This window comes from Hypanus sabinus, chromosome 10 (assembly GCF_030144855.1).
Source record: "Hypanus sabinus isolate sHypSab1 chromosome 10, sHypSab1.hap1, whole genome shotgun sequence".
In the NCBI taxonomy this organism is placed as follows: Eukaryota; Metazoa; Chordata; class Chondrichthyes; order Myliobatiformes; family Dasyatidae; genus Hypanus; species Hypanus sabinus.
In genome coordinates, this window is record NC_082715.1 from 101,984,463 (window position 1) to 102,010,570 (window position 26,108).

The 26,108-nt window shown below is 41.0% G+C and overlaps 1 protein-coding gene across 12 annotated transcripts in view; it reads left to right on the forward strand.

The window, feature by feature from the left end:
* The window catches only part of ankrd6b (ankyrin repeat domain 6b), a 186,073-nt gene that overhangs the window by 72,965 nt on the left and 87,000 nt on the right, over positions 1-26,108 (forward strand). For 2 of the 12 annotated variants that reach the window (XM_059982406.1, XM_059982407.1), the window contains one exon: positions 10,446-10,513. The exons of 9 other annotated variants lie outside the window; for them this stretch is intronic. The gene's annotated coding sequence lies outside the window, so the exon portion shown is untranslated. Of the gene's footprint in view, positions 1-7,861; positions 7,926-10,445; positions 10,514-26,108 lie in introns of those variants that run through there. One more of the 12 variants, XM_059982410.1, reaches the window with a different exon arrangement.

Sequence of the window (26,108 nt, forward strand, 5' to 3'; positions counted from 1 at the left end):
CATATCCTTTGATGACCTGACCGATCAGAAAACGATCAACTTCTGCCTTAAAGATATGCATGGCCTTGGCCTCCATGCAGTGTGTGGCAGAACATTCCACAGATCTATTATTCTCTGCCTAAAAAAAATTCCTCCTTACCTCTGTTCTAAAGGGTCGCCCCTCAATTTTGAGGCTGTGCCCTCTAGTTCTATGTACTCCCACCACAGGAAACATCCTCTCCACATCCACCTTATCTAGTCCTTTCAACATTCATTAGGTTTCAATAAGATCCCTCTGCATTCGTCTAAATTCCAGAGAGTACAGGCCCAAAGCTGCCAAATGCTCCTCATATGTTAACCCCTTCATTCCCAGAATCATCCTGTGAACCATCTCTGGACTCTTTCCAATGATTACAAATCTTTTCTGATATATGGGGCAAAAATTGTTGATAATACTCCAAGTGTGGCCTGACTAGTGTCTTATAAAGCTTCAGCATTATCTCTTTGCTTTTATATTCTATATTATATTGATTTGTCAGGCAAGATTTCCCTTTACAGAAACCATGCTGACTTTGACCTATTTTATCATTAGTCTCCAACTATCCCGAAACCTCATCCTTGGTAATAGACTCTAACAATTTCCCAACCACTGAGGTTAGGCTAACTCGCCTACAAGTTCCTTTTTTTTTGCCTTCGTCCCTTCTTAAAGATTGGAGTGACATTTGCAATCTTCTAGTCCTCCAGGACCATGCCAGAATCAAGTGATTCTTGAAAGATCATGACCAATTCATCTGCTATCTCTTCAGCAGCCTCTCTCAGGACTCTGGGATCTATTTCATCTGGTCCAGGTGATTTATCTACCTTAAGACCTTTGAGTTTGCCTAACACTTTTTCCTTTGTAATAGCAATGACACTTACTCCTGCTCCCTGACATTCACAGATCTCTGGAACACAGTTAGTGTCTTCCACAGAGAAGGCAGATGCAAAATACCCATTAAGTTCATTTCTTTGTCCCCCATTACTACCTCATCAGCACCATTTTCCAGTGGTCCAATATTAACTCTCACCTCCCATCTACTCTTTATATAACTGAAAAAAGGTTTTGGTATCCTGCTTTATATTATTGGCTAGTTTGCCCTCATATTTAATCTTTTCCCTTCTTCTAGATTTTTTTCATTGCCTTTTGTTGGATTTTAGTAGTAGCCAGCAGTTGATCCCAGCTGCCCAAAGCAACTGGTTTTGAGGCACCAGTGGTCCACCTTTGCCCCTTCTTTTGTCAGTGGAAACAGTTTCCCTAGGCCTAGTAGCTAAGCCACACATGAAGGCCAAGAGTTGGACATAGTTGTCAGAGTTGCACACCATTTGGAGCATTTTATAGGTAGTGGGAGCTTATCCCCAGTACCACCCAAGCTATGACAACCTTAGGAACCTGTTGGATTTTAAAGGCTTCCCAATCATCCAACTTCCCACTCACTTTTGCTACCTTATATGCCCTTTCCTTGGCTTTTATGCAGTCCCTAACTTCCTTTGTCAGCTGCAGTTGCCTACTCCTGCCATTTGAGAACTTTTTCCTTTGTGGGACATGTCTATCCTTTGCCTTGTGAATTATTCCCAGAAACTCCAGCCATCTCTGCTCTGCCATCATCTCCTCCAATCCACCTGGGCAAGCTCCTCTCTCATGTCTCTGTAATTCCCTTTATTCCATTGTGATACTGATACATATGAGTTATACTTCTCCCTCTCAAATTGCAGTATGAGTTCAATCATATTATGATCACTGCCTCCTAAGTGTTCCTTTGCATTAAGCTTCCTGATCAGATCTGATTTATTACACAACACCCAATCAAAGAGAGCCTTTCCCTGAGCAGGCTCAAGCACAAGCTACTCTAAAAAGCTATCTTGTAGGCATTCAACAAATTTCCTGACTTGCAATCCAACACCAACCTAATTTTCTCAATCCCTTTGCATAGTGAAGTTTCCCATTACAATTGTGTGTGAGTACCCTTATACATGCTTTTTCTAGCTCCATTTGCAAGCTCAATCCCATAAGTTGGTTATTATCTGGAGGCTCACAATGTTTCTTTTTACCCTTGCTGTTTCTTAACTCCCCCCACAAAGATTCAGCATTCTCTGATCTTGTCACCTATTTCTGAAGATGTAATTCCATCTCTTACCAACAGAGTCTCCCCACCGCCTAGGCCTTCCTGCCTAACCTTTTGATACAGAGTATATCCTTTGACGTTAAGCTCTCAACCATGGCCTTCTTTCAGCCATGACTGCTCATAACGTCATGCCAACCAATCTCTAATTGTGCCACAAGTTGGCCCACTTATTCCGAATGCAATGCACATTTAAATACAGCACCTTCAGTACTGCATTCTTCACCCTTTTGAATTTTGTCTCTGTGGTACAATTTAAGTCTTTGCTCTGTCTATATTTATACCCAATCATTCCTTACATTCATATGTCACCCATCATCTACTTGTAAACCTACTGGCTCATCCTCAGCTCAATCATCCTGGCTCCCGTCCCCCCTGCCATATTAGTTTAAACCACTCTCAACAGCTGTAGTAAATCTGCCCACAAGGATATTAGTCCCCCTCTGATTCAAATGCAACCTATCTATTTCTCCCCCAGAAGAGGTCCTAATAATCCTAATGCAGGTCCTAATGCACCTGGCTTCACCTATCACCTTCCATCTAGCCTCCTTCCCCTCCCCACCTTTCTGTTGTGGCTGCTTCCCCCTTCTTTCTCAGTCCTGAAGAAAGGTCTCTGCCCGAAATGTCAAATGTTCATTCATTTCCACAGATGCTGCTTGACCTGCTGAGTTCCTCCAGCATTTTGTGTTTGCTGTCCTGTAGAATTCATCTGCCTGAACAATCTGTAGCTATTTAGTCCTGTTGTGTGTGTTGCTGTTGCAGAAACATCTTCCCAGAGGTTTCAATATCGGAGAATGATTGTTGGAGTCATAGGTGCTAAGGGAAGTGCTAGAATTTTAAACATTTTAAAATTCATTAGTTTATTTGAAATAATTCATACTTTAAATGTTATTTCAGTTTCCTTGCCGTTTCACAGGGTCATAGAGCCATAGAGTAAAAGAGCATGGAAATGTGCTGTGGAAACCAGCTGGTCCATGCCTACCGCAGCAACCTCCATGTTATTGGTATTGTTTTACCTCAGTGTTCTGCGTAATGAATTCTCCATGTGAACAACACGCAAGATAAGCTTTTCACTACATCTTGGTTCATGTGACAATGGTGAAGAGAGAAGCTAGCCCCAGTTGTCCACATTCGACCCATAACCCACCAAGGCCCTCTGCTACATGTACCAATCCAAATGCTCCTTAAATGTTGCAGTTGTTCCCATTTCCATCACTTCCCCTGTGTATTCTGTGTAAAGAGCATCTTTTAAATCTCTCCTCTCCTCTGTCTTTTCCCTCTAGTTTTGCCTTCCCCTGTCTAGGAGACTGTCCTCCTGATTCATACCCCTCATGTTTTGTTAAGTTTCTGTGAGTTCACCCATCATTCTGTACACTCGAGGGAGTAAAGATATATTGGGACCAGCCAGTGTCTCCAGCTTGGCGATATCTTCCCATTACACGGTGACCAGAACTGTACACACTACTCCAAGTGCAGTGTCACAATTTGTATAGCTGCAGCGTGATGTACATATTCCTAAACCAGGTGTCCTGACTGATGACAGTCACCATGCTTCGCCACTCGTTCTATTTGTGTGGTCTCTTTCTGTGAAAGCTTCACTTGTTCTTGGAGGCCTCTGATCCCAGCACTTGTTATTGCTACGTCATTCTCTGTATAGGTCTTACCCAGATCGGAATGTCCAAAACGCATCTCCTCACATTTAACTAAGTTGAAATCCATTTGCCGTTCCTCTGCCCCTCTCTCTAAATGATCTAATTCCCTTTGCAATTCATTGTAACCTGCTTCACTATCAACAAGACCTCTTAATTTTGGTATCATCAGGAAACTTGTCAATTGTGCCATGTATTTTCAAATCCAAATCACTTACAACAATAATGAATAACAGAGCTCCCAACACTGACCCCCAGGGCTCCCCACCAGTCACAGGCCTCTATCGGAGTATTGCTGTTGAGCTGTCAATCTTCGCTTCCTACCATGAGCCAATTTTGAATCCACTTCACTAGCTCACCCTGAACCCTGTGGTACCTCATGTTCCAGATCAGCCTGTCAGGTGAGGCCATGTCTATATAGACAGCATCCACTGCCCTATCTTCACCCGTCGCTTTAGTTACCTCTTCGAAAGGGTCTTGCAGCTGAGAACTGAGTTGTGTTTCTGCTACAGGAATCAAGCAAAGCATTTACCAAGCTTTTTTTTTGTGAGTCAGCAGATAGCCCAACTAAGTTCAGTGTTACATAATGGTTACAGCAGGGATGGAGGGCATTCAGCCCATCAAGTATTCATACTAGTTAGATGTAATCTTGGTTTTGTCAGTATCCAGTATTCTATCATAACTCAGGGAATTCTTTCCTTTCTGATACTAATCCAAGTTCTCTTTGACATTATCTATCTCCACAGCTACCCGCGTGAAAGTTATTAATGTGATCCCTGTGAATATCAGCACGAAGCTTGGTCATATGCCCTCTGAGTTCATTCTGGTGTTCAGTTTTCTCCTGATATATTGTACATACAGTGTCCATTTTGTTAGCTACCATCTGTACCTAATAAAGTTGCAACTGAGTGTGCGTTTGTGGCTTTCTGCTGCTGTAGCCCATCTATTTCAACCAGCTGCACGTAGTTTGGTGCTCTGTAGATGCCGAGAAAAATTTCAACAGCTTCCTTGAGTGCCTTCCATGTGATTTTCTCCAGTCCCACTAGAAATTCTTCAAATTGCCAGCCATTGATGACTTATTTGATTTGTGGACCAACAAAAATGCTTTCCTTAATCTTGGCATCAGTTATTCTGGGAAGCATCTGTCTCAAATATCAAAATCCTTCATAGAAATGTTTGTGCCTGATGATAGCAAATTCCATCCTTACGATCCTGAACCCAATAATTATTACTAAAACCTGTCCTGCCATGCAGCAGCCGTGCCCCTAAGCATGCCTGGACAAGATAGGAAACTTTCCAGCTTACAGTGTGGGTAACATTTTAATTGACTTGAATTATGAATTAAAATAATAAACATAAGTGTACTTAAATGTTGTGTGGTAGGGAAATTTCATGGTAATTTTCATGATCAGTAGTCCAAAATTCATAAGATACACCTAAAGGTATTCAGGAATTAAAATCTTTGTTGTCCTTTGATATTATTGTGGAACATAGATTCAGGGTTGCCTATATGTGCTGTCCAGCAGTTTTTGTAAACTCTTGACATTGTTGATAAGAATTCTGTAGTCTTTTGATGAAAATCTGTTTTTAAAAAAAATAGTGTTTTTATTTCCTATAAATGGCCAGCAGCCAGTTTCACTCATTGTAAGAAGAGTGAATGTAGAATTTGTTTCCTCGTAAAATGGGTCAATTTTTCTCTTACCTTCTGTTGTTTCTAGGAAACAAGTGGTGGTTTACGGTAACCACAAGTAATGTTTTTGGAGAATTGCCTAACGAATTATAAGGCAGTGGTGTAACTGTGGTTATGATTGCACTATGATTTCCTCCATGCAAACATATTGAGTCTCCAGAAGAGGTTTGTAGATGCAGGGAGATTGGGTTCTGTGCCAGGAATGTAGAATGAAGCTTACCCTTCACTTTGGGCTGTGAATTTGTATCAAATCAGTTTGGCAAAAGAACTGATATTCCAGTTTCAAAAAGCGCAATTCAGCCGCCTGATCTTTGGAAGGTGTTGTCAATGGTTTGGTTGTGATGAATGTCATGATGTGAAATACTGCTCACCTGAACTGCTCAGAAGGATTTTCTGCAGAAAAGTTGGAATGCAGCAGGAGCGGATTTCTCATCTTGTAAGTGATGTTGCAATTGAGTTTGTCCTGGAATACCTGCAAGAGTCCAGGGCTTTAATTATGGAGCACATTTATGCATTCACTCCACTTGAATCTCTGACAAGTTTGATTAGTTATTCATGTCATGTATTTTTTTCTTCCTGCTTTGTTGTGTGAATACTCACATGGATGTCGTTGCTATGAATTTACTTCAATCACAGATCACTCAAGCAGAATCAAATGTTCACAACACACACAACCTGCTTCATCATAACATGATGGGTACTTGCCGGATTATTGGTTAGGATATTGACTTCATAGTGAGCCTCCCACTGAAAGCTCTCAACTTTCCTAGCTGCTGCCTCCCGCAACAGAGATACTCGCTCCACCTTGCACCCTCTCCTTTTTCATTGCGCCATGCATTCCTTTCATCAGATCCTTTCCATGACTGTAAGATAAATGCTTTGTAAAGGCCTTTGAATGTATTAATTGTGTAGTTCTGAATATCAGATGCTTTGAGTCTGAAGTGATGAATCCCATCACGCTACAGGAGGTTCGTTCGGGTTCTGACAGATTTTTAAATCTTCTCCAGCCACAGGTGAGATACCAGATGATGGAGGGCAGCAAATGTGGTACCTTTATTCAGGAAGGGCATTAGAGTTAAATTGAATAATTACAGGCCAGTGAGCATATTGATTCATTATTGTCATGTGTACTGAGGTACCACTGAGGAACAATTGAAAAGGTAGGAGTTGACTAGGGATGGTCAGCAAGGACTTGTTGAGTGGAGATCCTGTTTGGTAATGGTTTATTATTCTCACGTATACAGTAAAAAAAGTATTTATTTCCAATGCATCCAGATCATTCATTCCATAGTGAAATAGAACCAAGGAAAACAATTCGTAACTGCAGTGTTAAATTTGCAGGGAAAGTGCTTTGCAGCTAGACAAGTCAGTACAAGGGCCAAGGCAAAGTAAATTGGAAGATCAAGTATTCATCATTTAGTGTGTGAGAGGTCTGTCTGTTGAAGAGTCTGATAACTTCAGGATGAAGGCTCTCCTTCAGCCTGCTGGTATTTCCCTCACAAGCTTTTGTAGCTTCTGCCCCTTAGGAAAGCGAAGAAAAGAGAATGAGTTGCGTGGGAGGGGTTCTTGATTATGGCGGTCCCTGCTTTCCCAATATAATGTGAAGTGAAGTCTGAGTCAGTGGAGGGGATGCTGGGTTGTGTGATATTCTGGGCCGTGTTTACAGCTCTCTGCATCTGGATAGGATGCTTTCTGTGATACATCTGTAAAAATTGGTGTGTGTTTTCAGGGAGATGGCAAATTTCCATGGGCTTCTGAGGAAATACAGGCAATGTTGTGATGTTGACGAAGGGAAAATCAATCTGATAAGTGTGGGGTGAAGCATTTTGTGAGGTCTAATAAGGGCAGTGTCAGAAACACACTGAGTCTCAGCAATTTGCAGAACGGTAAACTTTATTTTTCGAGTCTGCAGAGTCAGACCCAACCAGCTCCTGCTAGATTGAGTGCCGAATTACACTTTGCACAGTTTTTTATACCCTACTTGTTTACGACTTTGTGAGTTGCACCCATGTGAGGTGCAGACATTCTTCCTTAATCTCATTACAAAATTACAAATGTGATTACCCTTTGGCCCACTTATCAGCCTCAGCGCATTTTGACCGTTATTGTTCAACCGTTAAGCATGTCTTCCCGTTACCCGTATCGCTTCTTTAATCAGCAAGCTATTGTTTCATCCTCATTTTGCAAATTGGTTTATACGTTGCCCTGCAAGTTGCTTTGCACGCTCTTTCTGTGTCAGCACATTCTAAATGGACTCCTTAAGTACCGTCTTTAATTTAATCATTTCTCTCAGGCAGGATCCCAATTATGGATGATATTGAAGAACAACGTCCTTGTTGTTCGAGTCCACTGATTTCAAAAGGTGACAGCACAAGTAGATGAGGTGGTGAAGAAGGCACGTGGAAAGTTGGTTCTCTTGCTCTGGGTTATAGACTATATGAGATCATGGTAAATATCTATTTAATTCTCACAATGGCCTGAGCAAGCACGTTAAACACCAAAGTACAGTATCAAGTGGTGGTAAATGGAATTAGTGTTCATCTGTACTTCAGAATCAGAATCGGATTTTGTCAGTAGACATTCATCATAAAACTTGTTGCTTTCTGGCATCAGTATAGTACAAAACATAAAAATCACCACAAGTTACAGTAAAAATAAATGATTAGTGCAACAGAGGAACAGTAAGCTAGCGTACAGGAGTTCATGGACCATTCAGAAATCTGTTGACAGAGGGGATGAAGTTGTTCCTAATACATTGGGTGTGGATCTGCTGGTGAGTTGCTACATTGAGTTTAAAGCTGTTCACTCTCTCAACCCCAGATCCACTGATGTCAATAGTGGTTAACCTGTTTCCACTCCTCCTGTAGTCCACAACCAGCTCCTTTGTTTTTGCGACATTGAGGGAGAGGTTGTTTTCTTGACACCACTGTGTCAGGGTGATGACTTCTTCCCTGTCAGCTGCCTCATTATTATTTGAGATTAGGCCAATCAGTGTAGTATGGTCAGCACACTTAATTAGCAGATTGGAGCTGTGGGATATCCCAGATTATGGGCCCTTAATGATGCGTGCCACTTTCTTCAGGTCTGACGTTTTGAAGGTCCGCAATGGTGGGGAGGCTTGTGCCTGTGATGGAGCTGGCTTGAGTCTACAACCCTTTGAAGCCACTTACAATTCTGTACATTGATACCTCCATACCAGGCAATGATGCAACCAGTCAAAATGCACTCCACCTGTCACCTGTCTTTTGTGGTATAGCAAATCTCCTCAAACTCCGAATGAAATATAGCCTCTGGCACGCCTTCTTCATGACTGCATCAATATTGTTGTGCCCAGGATAGATCCTCGGAGATGTTGGCATCCAATAACTTTAGGCTCACCCTTTCCTCTGCTGACCCTTCAATATGGTGGGCAGAAGGGCCTGTGTTTGTGCTCCATTAGTCTTTGATCAGTAAAGAATATGTGGCCAAGTGGCCACCTCAGTTGAAATATCTGCTGACCATCTCTTGTTCATGGTCTTCTCGTTTTAGATTCTTGATTGCTTCTCTCCTCCCACTGTTTATAACTTAGCTTCCCTCCCCTCTTGAGGTCCTAGCAGTGCACAGGCCCATTAGTTAAAATGTCAGGAGGAGTTTTAACCATTTTTGTTATTTTTGAGGATTTTGTCTGTTATTTTTCTCTCTGAGTCTGTAACTTTGATATTCAATTTGACTGATTTAAATTGTCTTTTAATGACTGATTGCTATGTGATCTCAAAGCTCATGAAGATTATGTGCCACGGCTAGGGCAGGAAGTGTTTCAACAGGAGAGATGCTTGCACATTTTGAATAAAACACAATGCAGATGAGGACTACGGATAATGACCAACCACATCTTCAGTATGTCCCAAAAAGCTTCAAAACTAATTACCCACGTCTGGATTTCAGTGGCATCCATTTAAAATGTTCCTGTAGTTGGGGTGCCACGATAGTGTGGCATGTCCTACAACACTATTACAGCTCAGCATCTCAGAGTTTGGAGTTCAATCCCGGACTCCCTGTAGAATGCCTGGTTTTCTCCAGGTGCTCTAGCTTCTTCCCACAGTCCAAAGACGTACTGGAAGGTTAATTGCCCTGTGATTAGGTTAGGGTTAAAATAGGGTTGTCGGGAGTTGCTGGGCAGTGTGGCTTGGAGTCCCAGAGGGGCCTACTCCATGCTGTATCTCTAAATAAAATAAATATTTGCCTCTAATTTCTTGCCATGCATCTTTGCAGCTTTAATAAATGTCAACGAGTTGATTACCGTGCAGATCAGCAATCCTGTGGCCGTTAAATCAAAATAACCATCATTACCATTGGAGCAATCCATTGTTAATTCACCTGTTTCCATGGTTTCATTCTGTGTGTTTCGTTGGCGAATTAAATCAAGCAGCTTTGTGACCTTTAAACCTATCAGACTTGAAGTTCTGAAAGAGACTCTTCCTTTGTGACCCAGAAGTATTGTTTGAAGTCACTGTCTTAATTTTGATAAAAGGTCTTACCAAGTTCAATAAAATACCTGAGCAGGTTTCCGTTTGTAGTGAATCGGAGAATGTATAGCAGTATGGCACTGGGGAGAAAGAAATTCGAGTGACAGTGCTTCCTATGTACATTGTAAATGTCACAGGACTTTACAAGTGTAATTACTTGTAATGAAGTTTCTCCAGGGCAAACTCCAACAAATGGCAATGTTATGATGACCTGTTAACCTGCTTTTTTCTGATATTGTGTAAAAGCTAAATATGGGTCAGATTACAAAGAATACAATAAAACTCCTATAAATGGTACCCTTAGGTGGTGCCAGACTTACATTTTACAGACCATTGGGTATTACTCCTATTAATACAACAAAGTAATCTAATAAATTGGTTTATTATTGTCACATGCACTGAGGTACAGCGAAAGCTTGTTTAGCATGCACCACTTAACATGGTAATATAATATATTTTCCAGGTGAGTGTAAAGGGAGCACGGGTGACCAAATCTGGTCACTTTAAAGGAGGCGTGGCAGTGGGGCTCTGGTGAGTTAATAATACACTTGTAGATGGATCCCCAGTGAGTTTACAAAGAGCATGTGAATGGGATGACACGGAGAGGAAAACTCTTGAGTCAGATTCAGGACTGTTTATTGTTATTCTTCAATGCAAAAGTGTAAAAGTGAATAAAATTATTGTTACTTCAGATCCAGTCCAGCATAAAAAACACAATAAAACCCAGAATAAATATAAAAACAATCCAGCAAACACAATGTACGAGTAATTGTTATGTATATAGACTAATTGTAGGTACATAAAATGATGCTTGGTGATGTGTATGTAGTGATGGTGGTGGTGTAAAGTGCATTAATGGGTGGAGGTGTTGATCAGCTTGACAGCTTGGGGGTAAGAACGTGAACGATAAAGCCAGGTAGGTGGCAAAGGTAAAGGCTGGAGAATGAGACTGATAGGCAAGGAACATGGACTGTGGGAGAAAGGGAAGAAGGAGAGGCAACAAGGGGAGGTGACATACAGGTGATGAGAAGAGGTAAGAGGCCAGAGTGGGGAGCAGAATAACAGGGGAGGGGAAAGAAACAAAGCAGAAGGAGAAATCAAGATTGGAGGCTATCTAGACGGAATATGAGGTGGTACCTTGAGAGTGGCCTCATCATGGCAAAAGAGAAGGCCGTGGACTGATGTCACATCAGGAATGGGGATAGGAATTAAACTGGTTGGATACTGGGAAATTCTGCTTTTGGCGGACCCAATTTATGTCAAGTCTCACCAATATAGAGGAGGCTGCATTGGGAGTACCAGATACAATAGATGACCCCAACAGATTCGCAGGTGAAGTGTTGCCTTCACTGGAAGAACTGTTTGGGGCCCTGAGTGGAGGTGAGTGGGCAAGTGTAGCACTTTGGCCACTTGCAGGGATGAGTGTCAGGAAAAAGTTTAGTGGGGAAGGACAAATAGAAGGTTTAGAAGGTTCAGGAGCTTGAAGATTTGTACGGCCAGATTTGGGAACAGCTTCTTTCCAACTGTGATAAGACTGCAGACCCGGATCTGGACCGTACCTTCCAAATATCCAGACCTGACTTGCACTACCTTACTTTCCCTTTTCTATTTTCTGATTATGATTTATAATTTAAATTTTTATTATATTTACTTCGATTTGTAATTCAGGGAGCGCGAAGCGCAGAATCAGATATCACTGTGATGATTGTACGCTGTAATATCAATTGTTTGGTGACAATAAAAGTAAAGTAAAATGGACAAGGGACTTGCAGAGGGAGCAATCCCTGTAGAAAGCAGAGGAAGGTAAAGATATGCTTGGTGGTAGAATTCCATTGAAGATGGTGGTAGTTTTGGAGAATAATGTGTTGAGTGCAGAGGCTCATTGGGTGATAGTTGAGAATGAGAAGAACTCTATCCCTGTTAGAGCTGCAGGAAGATGGGGTGAGCACGGATGTCCATTGTATGCCCTTTTCCGACACCCTTTTGCATACACCCTCGGTGGTCACGTCATTAGGTACACCTGCTCATTAATGCAAATATCTAACCAGCATTCCTGTGGCAGCAACTCCATGTATAAAAGCATGCAGACATGGTCAATTCATTCAGTTGTTGTTCAGACCAAGCATCAGAAGGGGGAAGAAATGTGATCTAATTGGTTTTGACCATGGAATGATAGTTGGTGCTATGCAGAATGGTTTGAGTATCTCAGACTGCTGATCTCCTGGGGTTTTCATATACAACAGTCTCGAGAGTTTACAGAGAATGGTGTGCAAATCGGAAAAAAAAAAGTGAGCAGCAGTTCTGTGGGTGAAAATGCATTGTTACTGAGAGAGGCCAGAGGAGAACGGCCAGACTGGTTGACAGAAAGATGACAGTAGCACAAATAACAAGAGTGACGTGCAGAAGAGTATCTCTGAATGTACAACACATTTAACCCTGAAGTGGATATATCTGCAAAAGACCACGAACATGCACTCAATGGCCACATTATTATGTACAGTAGTTACCTAATACGTTTTCTTGACAGTATAGGATGTGTTCCGGGCCTGCGAGAGGTTGTGTGAGATGTGCACTCCCAGGAGTTTGAAATTGTTCACAGTTTCCACTGCTGTACTGCCGATGTGCAGAGGGCTGTGAATGGTGTGGGTTTTCCTGAAGTTGATAACTATCTTCCTTGTCTTTTTGATATTGAGGAAGAGGTTATTTGCCTGGCACCAGGCCTCGAACTCTTCCACCACTTCACTGTAGGCTGTTGCAATGCTGTTGGTGATGTGCCCAACCACTCTGTATCATCAGTGTATTTTACAATGCGGTTGTTTGGAGCCAGTGGAATTTGTGAACCACAGGATAGCAGATTATTGGAATTTTACTGTAATAACTTGGCAAGTCCAGCATTTCATAAGGAGAGTGCACTATGATTCTGATGGCAATTGTTCTGATGGATCACCGTCCTCAGTACTGCATTGAATATTACTCCCAAATCCCCGGTATGGGGTTTCAGAGGTTTCAAAGGTGCATTTAAGGTCAGAGAAACGTATACAATATAAATCCTGAAATGCTTTTTCTTTGCAATCATCCGTGAAAACAGAGGAGTGCCCCCAAGAATGAATGACATTTAAATGTTCGAACCCCAAAGGGCTGCAATGTGCAACTTTCTGATTTGAAGAACGTTGCCCACAAAATCAGTTTGAAAGGCTTTTATAGAGCAGCGTCATTCAGTGCTGAGATATTGAAGCAACGAAGCTCACTTAAGATCAGTGCCTGAGTTTGCAGCCCAGTAAGACATTTGCATGGCGGCAGTTTTAAACATTTTCTTGTATGTCATTTTAATAGCATTTATAAGCTATTCTCTCAGTTTTTAGGGCCTCAAAGTGGTCTTGCCTCTAGGGAACCACTGAAGATACCAGCTCTGATTGCCATAGTTACCAATCTGAATTTGAGTTCTCTCATACCTTCATAGTCATGGAAATTGCCAGATCGAAGGCATTAATTTGACTGGTTCTAGTTTGTGTGATTGAGATAGTCAGCTGAAAGAGAAAGAAAAGAAAAAAGTCAATTAGGAGTTCAGGGATGTTAAGACACTTCTAAGATGAAGAATGTAAATTTGTCTTTTTTGAGTGCTGTTTGTGGGGATTACATTTACTATTCATAAAAAATGGCATACTAACACAGTTAAATGCTGATCTCCAAACAAACCTAGAAAGTAGAACTTGTGACTATGAATGAAAATTAATAAAGATTTAAAATCATAATCAGAAACACCATTTTAATTGAAAGGCAGTAAGAATATAAATTTTGTCATAAACTCTAATGCAGGATGGTGGAGGCCAGAAAATGATCATCATTCAACAAACCTTCAGTCTACCTGACACTTTACTAAACTGCTCACTCCAATAACTGGCACTTCAAAGCGATCACCTGGACTGCTGATGGGGAGTAGCTGAGGCAATGCCCAGGTGTTGAGTGAGAGCACTGAGGAAGTGCCCAGGCTAACATCTGGTTAAGTGGTACTGTACATTTGTTCAACCAGCTCTTGTGCCATATGGCACATGCCAATGACTGAGCAAAGACTGGTGAGGGAGAAGTGGGTCTGAATTTGTGGGACATTAGCAGCAATACTGGGGAAGGAAGGGGCTGTTCCACCTGAACCATGCTGAGACCAGGATCCCGGTAAATTGTGTAACTAGAGCTGTGGGGGAGGCTTTATACTAAACAGGTGGTTCAACAAATTAGAAGGGTGTGGGTAAAGTAAGAAGGAAGGATAAAGCAGATTATGGAAGTCGCCTGATAAAAAGTAAAACAAAGTTTTGAAATGTATAAGAATTGAACTTCAGGCAATGTGGAGACAAATGTAAGAAGAGGGTTGGTGTATCAGGAATGCACACAGTATACAAAACATGGTAGATGAGCTTATAGCACAGTTATGACTTTGGGCATCTTGGATCATGACTGAAAGATCGTAGCTGGGAGCTGAACAACCTGTTGAAAAGACAGGTAAGTAGTGGGGTGGGGTGGCTTGGTTGGTTAAAATGAAATCAAATCCTTAGCAAGATGATGTAGAATCCTTGTAGAATCAAGAATCTTTTTCCATCTTTTTATTATCATTATTAATAACAACAAAATAAAATTGGTACATAGATAATGGGATTACAAACATAAATATTTCAACTAACTATAAAAGTTTACAAAAACAATGATTACAGTATGAATGAGTATTCCCACATCGTAAAAGATACAATATACAAATAGACAAGGCAAACCTAGGTGTATCATAATATAAAATAAAAAGAAAAAAGAAAAAGGAAAAAAGAAAAAAAATTCATTATGCAAAAATTAATCTAAAAATCTAATAACTAATAGAAGAAAAAAAAACAAAAAAGAAAAAAGAGAAAATAAAAAAGAGAAAAGAAAAAAAAGGGCTGTTTATAATATCTCACAAAAATACAAAATCATCAGTGTTGTCAACTCCGATCCTCTTGGCATATATGAAAGCAAAACTGGAAAATCAAATAGGCCTGGAACAGGGTCCTATTACATCATATGAAAATATTGAATAAATGGTCTCCATATCTTTTCAAATTTAGTAGAAGTTTTTGATATTATCTCTGCAGTATTGAACATTGATTTACAACCTCATCCTATTACCGCAATTTTTGGTTTACCAATGATGGACTCACTTCATTTATCTTCTTCCGCCTGTCGAATGATTGCATTTCTTACACTAATGGCTAGAAGATCTATTTTGTTGAATTGGAAGGAAATTAATCCTCCTACTGTATTTCATTGGTTTTCTCGAACTATGTTATGTTTAAATTTAGAAAAAATTAGAAGTGGTGTAGAATCAAGAATCTGCAATGGGTAAAAATACTGTGATGGGAATTATATACAGGCTACCAAACAGTAGCTAGTATGTGGGGTACAAACTAAAACTGGAGATAAAAAAGTCATGTAAGAAAGACAACAATAGTGTTATAGCAGTCAGGGGGAACTTCATCAGAATCAGGTTGAATATCACCAGCATATGTCATGAAATTTGTTAATTTATCAGCAGCAGTACAATCCAATGTAATGCATTATGCAAGTAGATTGAGAAAATCATGTTGGCTCTGGATTGCAAGAGAAGGAATTAATGGAATGCCATTAGGTGACGATTTGAAAAGTTGTAATTATGCACACTAGGATAAAAGCAATTCTGGATTTGGTTTTGTGCAATGAACTGATTTGATTAGGGAATTTGAGATAGAGGAACCCTTAAGAAACAGTGATCATAATATGACAGAATTCCCCTTCCCTGCAGTTTGAAAGGGAGAAGCAAAATTTGGATATATCAAAGTTCAAAGTGCATTTATTATCCATATATGTATGCAGTATACAACCCTGAGATTTGTCTTCCCACTGACAGCCACAAAACAAAGAAGATATGGAACCCATTCAAAGAAAAACATCAGATCTCCTCCCCCACAAAAGCCTTCAAAAGAGTCGAGCAGGGGAGAGAGGAGCTGGCCAAAGTTGATTGGAAGGGGACCGTATCATTATGATGTTACAGCAGCAATGGCAGGAGTTTCTGGGAGTCACTTGTAAGATACATGATTGTTTTATCCCAAAGAAGTAATAAGGATTTATTACTAAAGGGAGGATGAGGCAACTGTGGTTGAGAAGGGAAGTCAGAGACCACATTAAAGCAAAGGACAGCATACAACATTGCAAAAACAAGCAAACGCTAGAGGATTAGGAGACTTTCATAAACAAAAATGAAGCTAATACAAAGAAAAGTGGAGAGAAAGGTAGTGCTGAGGAACCAGGGAATCTGCAAAAGTACTTAAGTGTACGTCATGCACTTTGGTAGAAAAAATAAAGCAAAGACTATTTTCCAAATGGGGAGAGAATTGAGAAAGCAGGGGTACAAAGGGACTTGGGAGTTCTCATGCAGGATTTCCTAAAGGTTAATTTTGCAGGTTGAGTCGGTGGTGAGGAAGGCAAATGTGATGTTAGCATTCATTTCAAGAGAACTAGAATATAAAAGCAAGGATGTAATGCTGAACGTTTATGAGGTATTGATCAGATTACCTGTTATAGTGTGCCTCATATCAAAGGAAGATGTACTAATGTTAGAGAAATCCAGAGGAGGTTTACAAGAATGATTAATGAGAAATGGTTAACACATGAGTGTCTGATGGCTCTGACTATACTGAAGGGTGAGGAAGGATTTCATTGAAACCTACCAAATATTGAAAGACCTGCAGAGTGTGGATGTGGGGAGGATTTTTCCAATAGTGGGAGAGTCTATGGCCAGAAGGCACAGCCTCAGAATAGAAGGATGTCCTTTAGAACAGAGGTAAAGAGGAATTTCTATAGCCAGAGGATGGTGAATCTGTGGAATTCAGTGCTACATACAGCTAGCGAAGCTAATTCATTGGCTGTATTTAAAATGGAGGTTGATGGGTTCCTGATAAGTAAGGATGTCAAAGGTTACAGGAGAAGGCAGGAGAATGGTTTGAAAGGAATAATAAATTAGCCACGATGAGCAGACTCTATAAGTATTGTAAGGGCCAATGGAGCCAGTCTCTGCCTCTTTGCTGTTGATGAGGTTAGAGTTCCAGCCTGTACAAAACCAATTGTTCTCCCTTTTCAGATTTCCAGTGAGATTCATGCTTTACGTACACTCAGTGACCACTTTATTAGGTATAGGAGTGGAACCCACTGTTTTCTTCTACTGCTGCAGGCCACCTTCTTCAAGGTTCGACACATTGCATGTTCAGAGATGCCCTTTTACACCTCACTGTTGTCGTGCATGGTTATTTGAGTATCTGGCACCTTTGTGTCAGCTTGAAACTGTTTGGCTATTCTACTCCGACCTCTCTCATTAAAAAGGCATTTTTGCCCACAGAGATGCCACTCACTTGTTTTTCACACTGTGTAAACTCTCGAGACTGTTGTGCATGAAAATCTCACAAGATCAGCAGTCCCTGAAATACTCAAACCACCCTGCCTGGCACAACAATCATTCCACGGTCAAAATAATTTAGATCATATTTCTTCCCCATTCTAATGTTTAGTCTGGACCTCTTGAAGGTAGCTGCATGCCTTTTTTATATTCATTTGCTGCCACTTGATAGGCTGATCAGTAGCGAGCAGGTGTACAGATGTATCTTATAAAGTGGCCCCTGAGAGTTTTCCTTGTGTATTTAGACCATTGTAAGCATGGAAAACCAAAAGCCTGAAGCACATTTCCATGAAGATATAACTCCTCTAATACAAAACACTTTATGTAACTATGACAGTTTTTTTTCAGATATCAAAACTGATTTAAAAAAGATCTTGTTTCAAAAAAGAAACATAGCTTAAGGCAAATTAATCTCCTGCTTTAATAATAATTAAAAAGCTGCATTGTGCTGTTTTATGTCTTGAGGTAATTCTATCAAGTAATGTGAACATTTGCATTTCTTTTTGCTTCGAAGAATTTTCTGAATGAAAATGTGTTAGACTAACACCAGTGTAAACATCACTGGTCTTCAAGAGGGAGCAGTCTATATAGAAATAACCACCTCAGTCTGGTTTTTGATAAAGATTATGAGAATGTATTTCCAAGATGAACAGTTTGGTGATTTGGTGTGTTTCCAAATTAATGTACATTTGAACTCCCATCTTCTAGCTTTGTGATCTTGAGACAGTCACTTGGCAGGCAGCACTGCTAAATTACAGGACTTCTGCTAATAAGATATGTGGAAGTAAATTGTTTTCTTCTTATCATCACGTAAACCAAGGTGTAGTGAAAAACCATGCATGCCATCGATGCTGATGATTTAGTCATATCAGTTGATTGACATGGTAGAAGGGAATGCAGACTGTTGTATACATGTGAGATAGAAAGGCTACATGGAAATAGGTGGGTACTATTGGGAATATTCTGAAACTCAGCATGGATTTGACAGGCCTAATTGCCACCACCAGTGCCATGAAGAAATATAAACTTGTGAAATACCCCTTCAGTGGGTCCAAAACTGACTTTATGTTCAGCTGCAGAACCACAGCATGAGATGATGCTCTTTTCCCAGAGAATGAACGTGCTGATCTAATTCTCTGCATTTTGTAAATCATTTGACTGCCTGCGTTATTGGAGAGCAGAGCAGCGATCAAGACAGTTCTTGCATTGAAAGAAAAACTAAGCAGCACTTTTCCTGATCACAGAATGTCCAAGGCTGCATCCACACTAGACCAGATAATTTTGAAAACGCTGGTTTCGGATAAAAACGATAGGCATCCACACTATGCATTTTTGAAAATATCTCTATCCACATTGAAACGGAGATTTCGGTGAATCTCCTCCTACTGCGCATGCACAGGACACATCTACTGAAAACAAGCGACATGTTTGGTGTCAAATCTCACCGTAAAAATGCACGTTTGTGTAGTTACAGACTAGAAAAACTTAAAAAAACGATAAACAGCTGTTCGCTCTCGTACAGGAGAACTTAAAACTAAAAAAAAACAAATACTGGAGCGTACGGAGGCAACTGACAGGGAGTTCACGGACTGTATGGCCCAGCTGACAACAAATATTGAAAACCTGACTAACTCTGTTGCATTAATAAAGCACCTTGTTAAATGTATAAAATATGTCTGCATCGGTGTTATCTTGTATTTCCATACAATGTTACATTAGGCTGTTACACATTTGTTGTCAGAGAAGTACTTGCATAAAATAGGTAAACCACCTTCATACGAGCAAGGACAGAAAACGGCAAAGTAAGTACAGTATACTTATTTATTCAGTAAGTAATGGGTCAAAGTATTTGGCGAGTACATTTCTAATTCTTCTGGCTTCAGTCTCGTTGCCGTCTGTTCTGAAATTGTTAGGTTGCGTTCAAGAAAACAATGAAATAGCGTGCTGCCGTCTGACAGCGCTTTCAGAAGTCTCCGGTTACCCCGTCCACACTGATCTGCCCGAGCAGCGTTTTCAAAAATACCCACCATGGAAAGTGTTTCTGAAAAGCTCTGGTTTCGGGGGATGAAAACGCCGTTTTAGTGTGGACGGAGGGTAAAAACGAAGAGAAAAAGCTTTGGTTACAGATTTATCTGGCGTAGTGTGGATGTAGTCTAGAGAATGCATTACAGTTAACATAAACGGCTTGGATAAAGGCACTGAAGGTACGGTTGCTGAATTTGTTAATGGCACAGAGGTGGACAGGAAAGCAATTTGTGACAGGGCATCAAGAGGCTACAAAAGGATATCAGTAGCTTGCAAGTGGGAACGAACTGGCACACTGATTACAAAATTGAGAAATGTGCAATTGTCTTTTTAGCTGGAATATTTTTAAAAAGCATGTTATTCAAGCCATTAAAGATTGTGGATGTTCTATTCCACAATTAACTAAAGTCTAGTTTACAGATACAGCAAATCATTTTGAATGTTATTTATTGAATGAGGAATCGAATACAAAATTAGACAGATTATCCTTCAGTTAAATAAGCATTTATGTATAAGACTAGGCTAATTTCAGACATTCTCCACTTGACCAGTTTCACTGTCGTGAAGGTGACATAATTCGGTCACCAGTGATGGTTCATCTTTCTAATCCTGCTCCTGTGTCTTATGGAATTCTGAGAGAGCTCTTGCCTTTTTTTCCCTGCGTGATGTATATTGTAACATGGTTGCTGGACTAGCATCCAAAGGCCTGGGCCCTTTTGAAATCTAGGGACATGAGTGCAAATCTCATTGTGGTAACTGGGGAATTTATGTTCAAGTAATTTAATAAATTTGGAATGATAAGCCTAGTATTAGGAATGATGACTAGGGACAACTGGATTATTGCAAATATTCATCAGTTTTACTGGAGTATTTCAGGGCAAGAATGCCATCCTTATTTCTGACTCCAGACCTACCAATGTAATTAATTGCAAACACAAGAATATCTGTAGATGCTGGAAATCAGCAGGTCAGACAGCATGTATGGAAAGGACTAAAGAGTTGATATTTTGGGCCGAGACCCTTTGTCTGAATAAGAATTAATTGAACGTAGTTAATTCTTCTCTCTGAAAACTACATAGGTTAGTGGGTGCAAAATTGAATTGAAAATCAATGCTAGCCCTGCTACCAAAGTTTGCATCCGGTGAACAAATTTATTGAAAGTAAAATTACATGCACCACTGTTACTGCACGTGATATGCCCCTTCATTAGACTGCTCAGTAATTCCAGTCTTGTCCAAATACAGGCTTCACATTTCCAGCCATGGGCACTCTAGACAACCACAAGGTCCCATCCTTAGCACTACTGTGTGAATGTTTATGTTTGCTGTTACACTTTGCCAGCATTTGACTTTGAGTTTCCATTGCTATTTCTTTGATTTTTGTAATCCTTCTCAGGCTGCCAATGTTGTTTCCTTTATTTGAACATCAGACAGGCTGAAGCTTCTGTTGAAAATTCTATAGCCTCTTAATGTTATTATCATTCATAACTGTTGCTGAATCTGACTGCAATTCATGTATTCTCCTGGAGTCCCAGGTGAGCTGCTCACGTGCAACCCACAATGCCCATCGCTTCATCTAGAATGCCTGCTTCTTGCCACTGCTACTACTTGTGCACACACCTAAATCTATCCACTCTAAAATAAACCTGCTAGTTCCCAGTCTAGTTCCTACATTCAACCAGCAATCTGACCAAAACTTCAGTCCTCTTCCTGTTTCTATTCTCCTCACTAATCCCTGATACCTCTGTATATCCTTCTGGGTATTGTGCCACTGGAAGTCTTCAACACTGGGCAGCACTGCTGCAGAATAGTAATTCAGTGAGAGGAGAAAAAGAATGTCTGTGTGGGTGCTGTATCTGATTTTGCAGGCAGCTTCACTGAGGCAGTGAAGGTATAGACAGAGCCCATTGAGAGAGGCTGGTTTCTGTGATGTGTCGAACTGTGTCCAAAACTCTGCAATTTCTTACAGTCGTGCAGAATATTTGTCACACTAAGCAATGAACCATGCAGACAGAATGCTCTCTATGCAGTATTGTTAAAAATTGGTAAGAGTCAACTAGGACATGCCAAATTTCTTTAGCCTTCTGAGGAACTAGAGGCATTGAGTAACTTTCTAAGCTGTGAAATCAGCATGGTTGGACAGAACAGGCAATGTTCACAGCTAAGAACATGAAACCACCACCTTCAGTATTCTGCGGGTGGGGAGGGGGGGATCAATATTGACTCAAAACAAGTCACTTAAATTGAATAAGTTTTCTTCAAAGCAGTTACTTCTATGATTCTGTTAGCTCTGGGAACAGCACCTCATCTATATTTGGAGCTTGCACCTCTGGATTCAGTACTGCCTTCAGCAGTTTCAAATATGAGTGTTTTCTTTTGGTGTCAGAATGGGTAATTCTGATATAAAGTGTACTTTAAGAATAGCTCTTGGAGGGGGAAAACCTTCCCTTGAACAATCAAGAGAGGGTCCAGGAGCTATTAGTTATCAGCATCAACCCAACTATTAGCTCCTGTCCTAATTGCTCAAGGGAAGATTTTTTTTCTCTGAAGAGGTTTTCCTAAATTTTGTGTTCATGCTTCTTCCTTTGTAGGAAATGTGCTTAAGTAGTGGTTGAATATTGAACATCATGGCAGCTTAAAAATAGAAAATATGTGACTAATCAGCAACATCTGTGGCATGAGAGAAACAAATGTTATGTTTCAAGCTAATCTAGTTTTGAATGCAAACTCAAGGAAATCTGCAGATGCTGGAAATTCAAGCAGCACACACAAAATGCTGATGGAACACAGCAGACCAGGTAGCATCTATAGGGAGAAGCACTGTCGACATTTCTGGCTGAGACCCTTCATCAGTACTAACTGAAAGAAAAGATAATAAGAGATTTGAAAGTAAGAGGGGCTGGGGGAAATCTAAAATGACAGGAGGGGGTGGCGTGAAGCTAAGAGCTGGAAAGGTGATTGGCAAAAGGGTTACAGAGCTGGAGAAGGGAAAGGATCATGGGATGGGAGGCCTAGGGAGAAAGAAAGGGGGAGGGGAGCACCAGAGGGAGGTGGAGAACAGGCAAAGAGTGATGCGTGCCTCCTGCATGCATGCTGAGCTTGTTGACTTCATCAACTTTGCCTCCAACTTTCACCCTGCTCCATTTCTGACACCTCCCTCCCCTTTCTTGATCTTTCTGTCTCCATCTCTGGAGACGGCTTATCTACTGATATCTACTGTAAGCCTACTGATTCTCACACTACCTGGACTATTCCTCTTCCCACCCTGTTTCTTGCAAAAATGGTATCCCCTTCCCACAATTCCTCCGTCTCCGCCACATCTGCTCTCAGGATGAGGCTTTTCATTCCAGGACGAAGGAGATGTCTTCCTTTTTTAAACAAAGGGGCTTCCCTTCTTCCACCATCAACTCTGCTCTCAAATGCATCTCTCCCATTTCACGCACATCTGCCCTCACCCCATCCGCCCACCACCCCACTTGGGATGGGGTCCCCCTTGTCCTCGCCTACCACCCCACCAGCCTTCAGGTCCAACATATAATTCTCCGTAACTTCCACCACCTCCAACGGGATCCCACTACCAAGCACATCTTTCCCTCCCCCTCCTTTTGCTTTCCGCAGGGATCACTCTCTATGCGACTCCCTTGTCCATTCGACCCCCCCCCATCCCTTCCCACCAATCTCCCTCCTGGCACTTATCCTTGTAAGCGGAACAAGTGCTACACCTGCCCTTACACTTCCTCCCTCACCACCATTCAGGGCCCCAAACAGTCCTTCCAGGTGAGGCAACACTTCACCTGTGAATCGGCTGGTGTGGTATACTGCGTCCGGTGCTCCCGGTGTGGCCTTTTATATATTGGTGAGACCCGACGCAGACTGGGAGACCGTTTTGCTGAACACCTACGCTTGGTCCGCCAGAGAAAGCAGGATCTCCCAGTGGCCACACATTTTAATTCCACGTCCCATTCCCATTCTGATATGTCTATCCATGGCCTCCTCTACTGTTAAAATGAATCCAAACTCAGGTTGGAGGAACAACACCTTATATTCTGTCTGGGTAGCCTCCAACCTGATGGCATGAACATTGATTTCTCTAACTTCTGTTAATGCCCCTCCTCCCCTTCTTACCCCATCCCTGATTTAATTATTTTCCCCCCACCCTTTATTTTTCTCTCTCTGCTTTTCATCTGTGGTGTGTCCTCTGAATGCTTGGCCTTTTTATAATTATCGGTCAGCTGATTGGTTGGCATTACAGCTTGGTTGCGTGGCGTACTTTGTGTGTTGTGCTCTGGAATTATGCTCATTTTGGCTTAAAAATAGAATTGAGCTCGACATTATCCATGCTAATTTTAGAGCATTTAGAAAACCTGGCTTTCTGTTTCCATCATTGTCTGCCAATGTCACTGATTTAGCCCTGACTTTTTTTTATTAATTTTTTTTATAAGTCTCTACAATGCGACAAAAAACAGAGTTAAAAATGGTTTATACAGTGCAAAACAAATGTATCAAATGTACAGTTCATAACAGTTCAGGAAAGCACCCAGAGTAGAATTGTATAAAGTTAGTTACCACCCCACCCTCCCACTACCCAACTCCAAGCCAACCTTACGATATATGAAAAAGTTAATCAGAACTTTTATCACCACAGAACTGTATTTATAAAAAGAAGGTATATTGCCTACTACCTGAGCTATAATATGTTTACACATTAAAAAAACATAAATCTTAACTGAAAGAAGCTAGAAGTAAGGGATTTAAATGCAAAAGAAAAGGGAGGAATGCACAGTTAATCTAAACGGGAATTATGAAAATATTCAAGAAAAGGTCCCCACGCCTTTTGGAACTTTATGTCCAAATTAAGAAGTGAATAATTGATCTTATCAAGGTCCAAGCAGGACATAATGTCTCTGAGCCATTGAGCATGAGTGGGTGGGGAGCCCTGACTTTTGAAGGAATTGAATGTGTTATGCCAAAGTTGAAGATTGATTTTTGCCCTTGGTGAAGTACGGTCCCACAATCTCTGGATTACTCCCAGTAGCGTGTGCTTATCAGGTCAGGACTAGGATGATAGTACAGATGAATGAGTGGCTGAGGAAGTGGTATACAGGGCAGGATTTCAGATTTCTGGATCATTAGGATCTCTTCTGTGGAAAGTTTGTTCTGTACAAAAAGGATTGATTACACCTGAACCCAAGAGGGATCAATAAACTTGTGGCAGATTTTTTAGCAATATTGGGGAGGGTTTAAATTAATTTGGCAGAACCAGAGTGATAGGGCTGAGGATGGGGCAGTTGGTATACAGTTGGCATACGTTGTGCAGTGAGACTGTGAGGAATGACAGGCAGATGATGGGAAAAATCTGCCATCAGTGGGATGAATTGAATTATATCATGGGGCAAAATGGAAAAAGGTGACAAATACAAGACTGAAGGTGTTATATTTGAATGCACGCAGTATACGGAATATAGTAGATGATCTTGTAGCGCAGTTAGAGATTGGCATGTATGACGTGGGTATCACTGAGTCATGGCTGAAAGAAGATCGTAGTTGGGAGCTTAATGTCCGAGGATACACATAATCATTGGGTGAATCTGTTGGTAACGAATGAAAATAATCCTTAGGAAGAAGTGACATAGGATTGGAAGATGTAAAGTTGTTATGGGTGGAGTTAAGAAACTGCAAGGATAAAAAGACCCTGATGGCCCTGAATAGTAGTCAGGAAATGGAATATAAATTTCAATGAAAAATAGAAAAGGCTTGTAATAAGGGCAAAGTTACGATGGTCATGGAAGATTTTAACATACATTTGGATTGGGGGAAATCATATTAGCACTGAATCCCAAGAGAGGGAATTTGTAGGATGCCTACAGGATGGCTTTTTAGTGCAGTTTGTGGTGAGCCCACTGGGGGAAAGGCAATTCTGGATTGGGTGTTATGTAATGAGCCAGAATTGATTAGCAAGGATGATGGTAGAACAGCAATGCCTGGAATTTCTGGGGGCAATTCAGAAGGGACAGGGTAGATAGGGAGGATGTTGTTATGTAAAGATTTTTAGCTTGCCTTTGATTTTAGGTTTTGGAGTTCAGTATAATGTGTTACAGATTTTGCCACCAAGCAGGATAGAACCAGACTACAGTGCACAGTGAGGACTCCCTGCCCTCTATTGTGGACCTGTACTCTTCCAGGTTGAAGAGGAGGGCAGGGAACATCATAAAGGACTCCTTCCATCCCGCGCACGGACTGTTTGAACTGCTTCCATCTGGTAGACGCTTCAGATCCCTCCAGACTAAGACTAATAGGCACTGGGGAAGTTTTTTCCCTACTGCGGTCACTTTGCTGAACAGTTAACTGTCGGTTAACTGTCGGCTAACTATTACTTGGATTGCACTACTTGTATGTATAATCTATATTTTCATTTATATTTATCATTATTATTGTTATGAGCAGAGAGACAACATCTGCCGGAAGTAAATTCCTTGTATGTGCACAGGTACTTGGCGATTAAAGTCTGATTCTGATTCTGATTAAGCATAAAATGCCTTACTTCATTTTATTTGTGACAACCTACACTATTGCTAAGGAGAAGGTGCTTGGGAAGCTGAAGGTAGATAAGTTACTTGAGCCAGATGGAGTACACCCCAGGGTTCTGAAAGAAGTAGCG